The sequence below is a fragment of the Anomaloglossus baeobatrachus genome, chromosome 4 (assembly GCF_048569485.1).
Source record: "Anomaloglossus baeobatrachus isolate aAnoBae1 chromosome 4, aAnoBae1.hap1, whole genome shotgun sequence".
Lineage (NCBI taxonomy): Eukaryota > Metazoa > Chordata > Amphibia > Anura > Aromobatidae > Anomaloglossus > Anomaloglossus baeobatrachus.
Window position 1 is genome coordinate 447,135,879 of NC_134356.1, and position 9,114 is coordinate 447,144,992.

A 9,114-nucleotide genomic window follows, 5' to 3' on the forward strand; every position below is an offset into this window, starting at 1 on the left:
GTTAATTATGGGGACGTACCAAGCAAACAGCAAAAGGGAAGGGAAACCCTGTGTCTAGGGAAGGGGGAGATTGTGACCCCCTGACCAAACCTACCACTGGTCCCTGGGGTCCCTCACCACCCTAAATAGGTTCTGCACATAATACGCCGAGCTGGATACCTGATCCTAGGTATCCCTAGTGCTGGACCCTAAATAGGGAACAAGTGGGATGAGCTCTTCGTCAATCCCACTAAACACTAAAGGAAGACACAAGGAGGACATAAGGGGGAACAAGCATGAACTACTTATCCACAGATGACATAGGCAGAAGTTCAGCAAAGCTTCAGCAACGATACTACAGATGAGAGCAAGCCACCTGCTTGCAACTAGACCTAGAATGAACTGAATAATATCACCAGCCACAGTCCAAGGAAGACGGGAGTATTTAAGCACCAAGAGAGTACTGATGATCAGCGGCTGGGTGAAAGGCGAGCTCCTGCTGGGTACAAAAGGGGAGAGATGAATCCAGCAGGGAAGCTACCTATACCAATAAATACTAACAGCAGGAACAATAGAAAGTCAGGGAGCATTTTGCGCAGCCAAATGCTGTGACCTTCTATTGCCAGACACCACATGATTGTCTGTCACCTGTGACACTAAAGGGTACTTTACACGCTGCGATATCGCTAGCGTGCATACCCGCCCCTGTCGGTTGTGCGTCACGGGCAAATCGGTACCCGTGGCGCACAACATCGCCCGGACCCGTCACACATACTTACCTGCCTAGCGACGTCGCTGTGACCGGCAAACCACCTCCTTTCTAGGGGGGCGGTTCGTTCGGCGTCATAGCGACGCCACTAAGTGGCCGCCCAATAGAAGCGGAGGGGTGGAGATGAGCGGGACGAAACATCCCGCCCACCTCCTTCCTTCCTTCATCAATGCCGGTGGGACGCAGGTAAAGTGAGGTTCCTCGTTCCTGCGGTGTCACACATATTGATGTGTGCTGCCGCAGGAACGTCGAACAACATAGCTACTCACCTGTCAACGATTTTTGGTGTTGGAGCGGCCTCTCCAATACCAACGATTTTTACCTCTTTTGCGATCGTTTTAGGTCACTCAGAGGTGTTACATGCTGCAATGTCGCTAACGACGCCGGATGTGCGTCACAAACACCGTGACCCTGACGATATATCGTTAGCGATGTTGCAGCGTGTAAAGCACTCTTAAGCCTCATGTCCAGATGGGGACAAAGACCCCGGGCATTGGTGACACATCTGTGACACTGGGAGAATTGGCCATACAACAAGTGAGCTGCTTGTCATATAATAAATGGGTGGGAAGGGTCAGCAGGAGTCAGCCTTTTGACTGGCACTAGAATCACCTCCACTCCCCGTTGAAACAAGCACACAAAATCATCCAAGTGTATATGTTAATGAAAAACCCAAAAGATCACTGAGCGAGTGCTGGGTTTTTCATTAACAGATGACCGAAGGTTATGGCCAGCTTCACATACAGATATTATTATGCCTGGGAAAGTTTCTGTAAAATAAAAGCTGGGCTCAGACACATGTTCAATAATTGTTGGCACTGATCCAAATGGGGGGCGACACAACCCACAAATGTCACACCGCACTCATTATCTCACAAGCTTTCATTCTTCACTTAATCATGGGTCTACAGAGAAAATGACAGGGTGACCACAGGTAAAGAAGCAGCGTGGATACAGAGGGGAATACACATTGCTGCACTTTTCTCCGTCCCTGTCACCACTTGCATTTCATTTAGAAGCCTACATGCACAGACAGGGTCCCTCTACACAGAATCAGTGCCTCTCTGTGACCATCTGGTTCCTACAGTCACATTCCAAAAGTGGGGCAGCAGCATGGCTGATGAAGACACCTGCGAGCGCATACCCCGGATCTGGCGACAAAGGCTTTATTGAAGAACCTGGTGAAACATTACAATGTCACATACAAAATAGCAGGACATTAATTAATGGGAGATACGAGATCCCTAAAAATAATGTTGGAGTGGGAACAGATAGTTTCTATGCTGAACATTCATGATCATCTCTTAGGCTACGCTCACATTTCTGCTCAGACGCTTCACTGTTCCCAAAAACAGAACTGAATTAATGTCAAAAATGGATGCGCTGCCTAGCTGATGCAGATGGAGGCGGAGGGGCCTCATTGATTATTATGGGGACCGTCTGGGTTTTGTTATGTCTCAGCTTTAATAACCAAAGAAAATGTTCTGCAGGATGCCCTCGTTTCTTCTTTAAAAACGGACACATAAAAGAGCCCAGATGGCCCCTATAATAATCAATGGGATTCCTATGCTTCCATTTGCATCTCTAAGGCTATGTGCGCACACTGCAGATTTACCGTGGATTTGCTGTGCTGTGCTGTGTCTAACATTTCTGCAGTCATTCTCCAGCAAAACCTTTGGGTATAAAAAAAATGCTGTGCGCACACTGCGTTTTTTTATACCTACGGATTTACCCGCGGAATCTCCGCTGCGGAATTAAAGAGCATGTCACTTCTTTTCTGCAGGTCCCTGCGGTTTTACCATTAATTATTGGTAAAAACCTGCAGGGACCAACTTGCGGAAAAAAATGCAGAAATTCCGTGGTAAAACTGCACGCGGAATTTGCGTGCGGATTATTGCCGCAGGTGCGGGATTCTTGCAGAGATCCGGAATTTTCTTAAGAAAATTCGATTTTCTAGTGCGCAAATGGCCTAAGACGGGCAGAAGCAATGTTGGAAACAAATCCGCTTCTTATTCCTAAAAACGGAACAGACAAATAAAATAACTTGATGGAAATGTGAATGTAGACTAAGCTGTAAAAGCAATGGGGACGAAAAAGGAGCTCATGTATCAATCAATAGAAATGTGGGGCTGCTCCAATGCATGAAGTGGTAAAGAGCACTACAGAGCTATCACACAGATGATGGCGAGACTAATCTATAAAATACCGCAGGACATGCTGAATTTATAAACGTTTTGTACTAAATTGTCAATTATCAAGCCAGACTACAGATGTGTGACATCAACCCTCATCCCTACCGCAGTAGTGCCGTCAAGAGCCCAGGGAGATGGAACGATATCATCCAGACACAACGTTCTCACACATGAGATACTGTTATGAGGGTATTTATAAGAAATAGTCAAGTGGTAGAATAATTCCCTCCAATATTGTTTAAACTCGCCCCGAATATCAGCCATAGTGCTCCAGGAAGCTGAGATACCGACATGGCTGAAAGTGTTGGCACCCTTGACATTTTTTTTTTTAAGTATTCCTGCCAGAAAATGTTACAATTACACATGTTTTGTTATGCACGCGTTTACTTTCTTTTTCTGTATTGGAAAAATAATAAATAAAAAAAACAAACAAAAAAAAAAAAACAAGGAGGAAAAAAATGCAAATTTGATAATATCAAACAAACCCCCCAAAATGGGTTGAACAAAATTTGACACCTTTCCAAATTGAGGGTAAGCAACATTGTTTCAAGCATATAATGCTCATTCAAGCTCACCTGTCGAAAGTAACACTTCCCGACAAAAAGAAAATCATACCTAAAACCAGATAACAAAGGGAGAAGTTTATTCAATCTTTGCATTGTGTGTCTGTGTGCCACACTAAGCATGGAGAGCAGTAAGAGGATAAGAGAGTTGTCTGAGGACTTAAGAACCCAAATAGTTGAAAAATATCAACAATCTCAAGGTTACAAGTCTAGCTCCAGAGATCTTGATGTTCCTTTGTCCATGGTGCACAACATAATTAAGAAGTTTACAACCCATGGCACTGTAGCTAATCAACTGGATATGGACGGTGGAGAAGAATTGAGGAAAGGTTAAAATGCAGGACAGTCCGGATGGTGGATAAGCAGCCCCAATCAAGTTCCAAAGAAATTCAAGCTGTTCTGCAGGCTGAGGGTGCATCAGTTTTAGCGTGAACTATCCGTCAACATTTGATTGGAATGAAACACCATGGCAGGGGGCTCAGTAAGACCACACTGCTGACACAGACATAAAAAAGCTAGACTGCAGTTTGCCAAAATGTATGTAAGCCAAAATCTCTCTGGGGAAGCGTCTTGTGGACAAATGAGACCAATATAGAGCTTTTTGGTAAAGAACATAATTCTACTGTGTACCAAAAATGAAATGATGCCTACAAAGAATAGAACACTTGACCTATAGTCAAATATGGTGGAGGTTCAAAGATGTTTTTGGGTTGTTTTGCAGTCTCTGGCATTGGGTGCCTTGACTGTGTACAAGGCATCATTCATGATATCCGAAGATTACCAAAGAATTTTGGGTTGAAATGTAGTGCCCAGTGTCAGAAAGCTTGGTCTGCGTCCTAGGTCATGGTCTTCCAGCTGGATATTAACAACAAACATACTTCTAGAAGTCTCCAGAAATGGATGGAAATAATGAGCTGGAGAGTTCTGAAGTGGTCAGTAATGGGTCTGGATCTAAATCCCATTGAAGATCTGTGGAGAGATCTTAAAACATGAGAGGCCTGGGACAGTTTGAAAAAGAAGAGTGCTCCAAAGTTCCAGGTGAGAGGTGTAAGAAGCATGTTGATGGTTATAGGAAGCGATTGATTGCAGTTATTTTTTTCCAAATGGTGTGCAACCAAATATTAAGTTGAGGATGCCAACAATTTTGTACCACCCTTTATTTCTGAAATTATGTCTAATTTGCATTTTTTTCTCTGTTTTTGTTGTGTTCTTCCAATACACACAAAAGAAAAAATAATCTATAACAAAAATATGTAACTGAAATAATTTTCTGGGAGAAATACTTCACTTTCTGGATTAATTTGAAGGGTGCCAATACTTTCAGACATGACTGTATGTGGGGCTGTTTGTTTTTGGTTACTAACGCTGACGAGCAGTTTTACTTTGTCTTTAGTGGCAGATTCAGTCAGTTATTGCAATCACTCCCATTTTTGGCAGTTTTGATGGCCAAATCTCAATCTTGTTTGACTGAACACTGCCTAGATCACAATTCAACACCTCATATCAGGTTTTCCTTCCCACCTTATACAATGATATTGGGTGCAATAGAAATTGCATCATTTTCAGAATTTAGTTAAAATACTAGACTGTATATTTTCTCAGTACAGAATACTTAATGTGCAGTGTACATTGTCCTCAAGTCTAAACAGGTTATCGACCACCCAACGGATGAGCAATATGCTTGTTCGTCGGGTGAAATCATAGTTTAATCGGCATAATAAAATAATTTTCAACAGGTCATCATCCTGTGTAAACGATCGGTTTTACTTGTCTGACAACTATGGTCCAAATACAGACGGTGGTGTGTGGACTGTTAACAGGTCTACTATACAGTGGAACCTTGGATTACAAGCAAAATTGGTTCCGGGAGTCTGCTCTTAAACCAAGTTACTCAGATATCAAAGCGAATTTTCACATAGGAAATAATCGAAAAGCAGACAAATCGTTCCACAACCCAAAAATATTTACTGTATTTATACAAACTTATTATAGTAATACAAAATAATGTCCTGTATTCATATTATATTAAAGTACAATGATACAAATACCGTACAGTAGAAAAGCAAATTAAACTGCACTTTAGCTTACAATAGAATTGCTGGTGTGCGGCAGATACAGTACAAGCAATGGGCTGTACTGGTTAGCAGAAAGTACAATACTGTATCCATAAATGCAAATTGATAGACATGCTATATAGTATATACTGTACAATGGTATACTGTATACAGTACATATGTACAGAAAGTTACCTCCAGAGCGGGTCAGAGCGCGGTGAAAAGACAGAACTGGAATTGTGCACGGTGAGGATTTGCTCTTATTGCAAATCATTGCTCTTAAACCAAGTTACACATTTGTAAAAAGCTTTGCTTGTCTTGCAAAACGCTCTCAAACCAAGTTACTCTTAATCCAAGGTTCCACTGTATATCACAATGCCATATATGAGGCTTTTGCGTTTGGGTTCGTATTGGGCCCATAAAGGAGAATGTGTGAAATCGACATTAATATAACAGTAGTAATATTAATGATAACACTGATCAACAAAGATTTTGTTAAATGAGTACTGTTGATTGTTCTTAAAGCATTTTTGTCTGCCGATGCCAAATCTGCAATCAGAATTTTAGTATCTGGACCAATTTTCCCAATAAATTTAGCCTACATTGCCTCTTTATAAATTACTTTGGCTTTTTAGGTGCTGGGATGTTATGACTTTGCACTGTTCTTATGTAGTCGGTTTGTTTTCATACTTTCGTAACAAACAGAGCTCTGTTTTTTTTCCAAGGCTGAATAATCTTAGGGATTTGTGCGCTTTTTGGTCCTTTGTCCTTGTGAATATCAGTTGTCTTTTATCGCCAAGTTTTCTTTTACTTTAAACTGTTATTATAATGAATGTAGTTTTAATTCTCTTGTTCTTGTGCTGTAGGACATTCTGTTAAACATGTCGAGCAGTTGTGTAACCAACTCGGCTTGGGACAGCTCATAGAGTCCCACGGCTTCCAGTATCATCTCTATGCCGATGACACACAGATCTACCTCTCTGGACCTGACATTACCTCTCTACTAACCAAAATACCACAATGTTTGTCTGCTATTTCATCCTTCTTCTCTGCACGATTCCTAAAACTTAACATGGACAAAACAGAGTTTATTGTCTTTCCTCCTCCTCACTCACCTCCTCCAACAAGCCTTTCCATCAAACTTGATGGTTGCTCACTCACCCCAGTCTCACAAGCTCGTTGCCTTGGAGTAACCCTCGACTCTGCTCTATCCTTCAAGCCACACATCCAAGCCCTCTTCAACTCATGCCGATTACAACTCAAAAATATCTCCCGGATCCGTGCATTTCTTAACCAAGAATCCTCAAAAACATTAGTACATGCCCTCATCATCTCCCGCCTCGACTACTGCAACCTCCTGCTCTCTGGCCTCCCTTCCAACACTCTTGCACCCCTCCAATCTATCCTAAACTCTGCAGCCCGCTTAATCCACCTCTCCCCTCGCTACTCCCCAGCCTCGCCACTCTGCCAATCCCTTCACTGGCTTCCCATCGCCCAACGACTCCAGTTCAAAACATTAACCATGACATACAAAGCCATGCACAACCTGTCTCCTCCCTACATCTGTGACCTAGTCTCCCAGTACCTACCTGCACGCAACCTTAGATCCTCACAAGATCTCCTTCTCTGCTCCTCTCTTATTTCCTCTTCCCACAATCGTGTACAAGATTTCTCCCGTGCATCCCCCATACTCTGGAACGCTCTACCTCAGCACATCAGACTCTCCACTACCGTGGAAAGCTTCAAGAGGAACCTCAAGACCCACCTCTTCCAACAAGCCTACAACCTACAATAGCCCTCAGCCCAGTAGACCACTGCGCAACCAGCTCTGTCCTCACCTATTGTACCATCACCCATTCCCTGTAGACTGTGAGCCCTCGCGGGCAGGGTCCTCTCTCCTCCTATACCAGTCTGTCTTGTACTGTTAATGATTGTTGTACGTATACCCTCTTTCACTTGTAAAGCGCCATGGAATAAATGGCGCTATAATAATAAATAATAATAATAATAATAACTCAACAAATTTTGCTATATTTGTGGCGAAGTGACTAAAAATCACAGAGAAGAAGCATAACGCCATTTGTGAAGAAAATGTATATCCTGTATTTTCAGTGCAAAATTGGAGATCAAGACAAAACTTTGGGCCCCATATTTGTTCCACAACTTGTGTTACACTTTTCACAATTTGGCTCATTGGCAAACCACGGCACATGGTATTGGCTGTTCTAATGGTATGGAGGGAGACAAGAGACCATTCTACACATTGCTATTTCTGTATGACAATAATTGCTGGAATTACAAGTAAAACAAGAAATTCAGTGAAACATCCAAACAGTCCTTCAGCTATTAGGCCAGTCTCACCTAGCTCAGAGCTGCCATTCCCCACTCCACCAACACCCTGGTCCTTGGATCTGGAAGAAGATTCAGATACTGATTTGGTTGAAGAAGGTGATCGAGAAGATCCTGATTTTCTAGGCCATGAGTCGGGGAGCCTCAACCTAAACCAGATTTATCTAAAGAATTTAGGTTCAGATCACGAACTATCAAAACGTCAGGTGGAGCTTTTGGCTTTGAGGCTCTAAGGCTGGCACTTGCTGGAGCAAGGACCAGAACATGCCTTTTTTTGCCATAGGCAGCAGGAACTTGAACACTTATTTTCAATGGAAGGGGAGCTGGTTTACTGTAAAGATGCAAACTCTGCTAGATCCAATGGGAGAAGAGCACAGAACTAAAAATTGGAGGCTTTTCAAAAAACAGTTTAAAAGTGGTACTTCTGCTTAATGGCAATGAATGGCAATGTTTCTCTTGCTTATGCAGCAAGTCTGAAAGAAACATGAAAATATCCGCCTTCTGCTGTCAAAAAAATCTGTTACGAAAACTACGAGTGGAATATTTGTGGTGATCTGAAGGTAACAAAGAAACAGTTTCACTCCTGGAAGAAAACAAATGTCCTGCATCAGCCTCTGGTAGCTCCAAAACATGTTTTTCTTCTACCACTCCACATAAAACTGGAAAACTTTGTCAAAGCGATGGATCGTGATGGCGAAGGCTTTGCACCTAAGAAAAACGTTTACACAAATCAGTGAGGGCAAAATCAAGGAAGAATTTTTGTGGGGCTACAAATAAGGGAAATTATTAAAGACATTGATTTGACACAAAACTAAGCGAGACTGAGGCAGCGGCTTGGGAGTCGTTCAAAAATGTAGTGGTGAACTTTCTTGGCAGCCATAAAGCACCAAACTATACACATCTTGTAACCGAGTTATTACAATGCTACAAAGAATTGGGATACAATATGTCTCTCAATATACATTTCCTGGACTCCCAATGAGATTCCCCCCACCCCCGTTTACCTCCCAGATGTCAGTGACCAACATAGGGAGTGGTTTCATCAGGTCATTGCACTACTTGGATGCTGTTATAAAGGGAAATGGAGCTGTCATGATCCAGGACCGGTGTTCTCCACTCCAGAGTTTCCCAGACCCGTCCTGGTCATGTCAGGGGTTAACTCCCATCAGCCTCGTACTGGTTTTAGGAGACACTATACTTGGTCACTG

The 9,114-nt window shown here is 42.6% G+C and overlaps 1 protein-coding gene across 1 annotated transcript in view; it reads right to left on the reverse strand.

The window, feature by feature from the left end:
* PEAK1 (pseudopodium enriched atypical kinase 1) overlaps positions 1 to 8,612 on the reverse strand; it is a 45,217-nt gene extending 36,605 nt beyond the window's left edge. The window contains exon 1 of the mRNA XM_075345570.1: positions 7,919 to 8,612. The gene's annotated coding sequence lies outside the window, so the exon portion shown is untranslated. The remainder of the gene's footprint in view (positions 1 to 7,918) is intronic.
* Between the last annotated feature and the right edge of the window lie 502 nt (positions 8,613 to 9,114).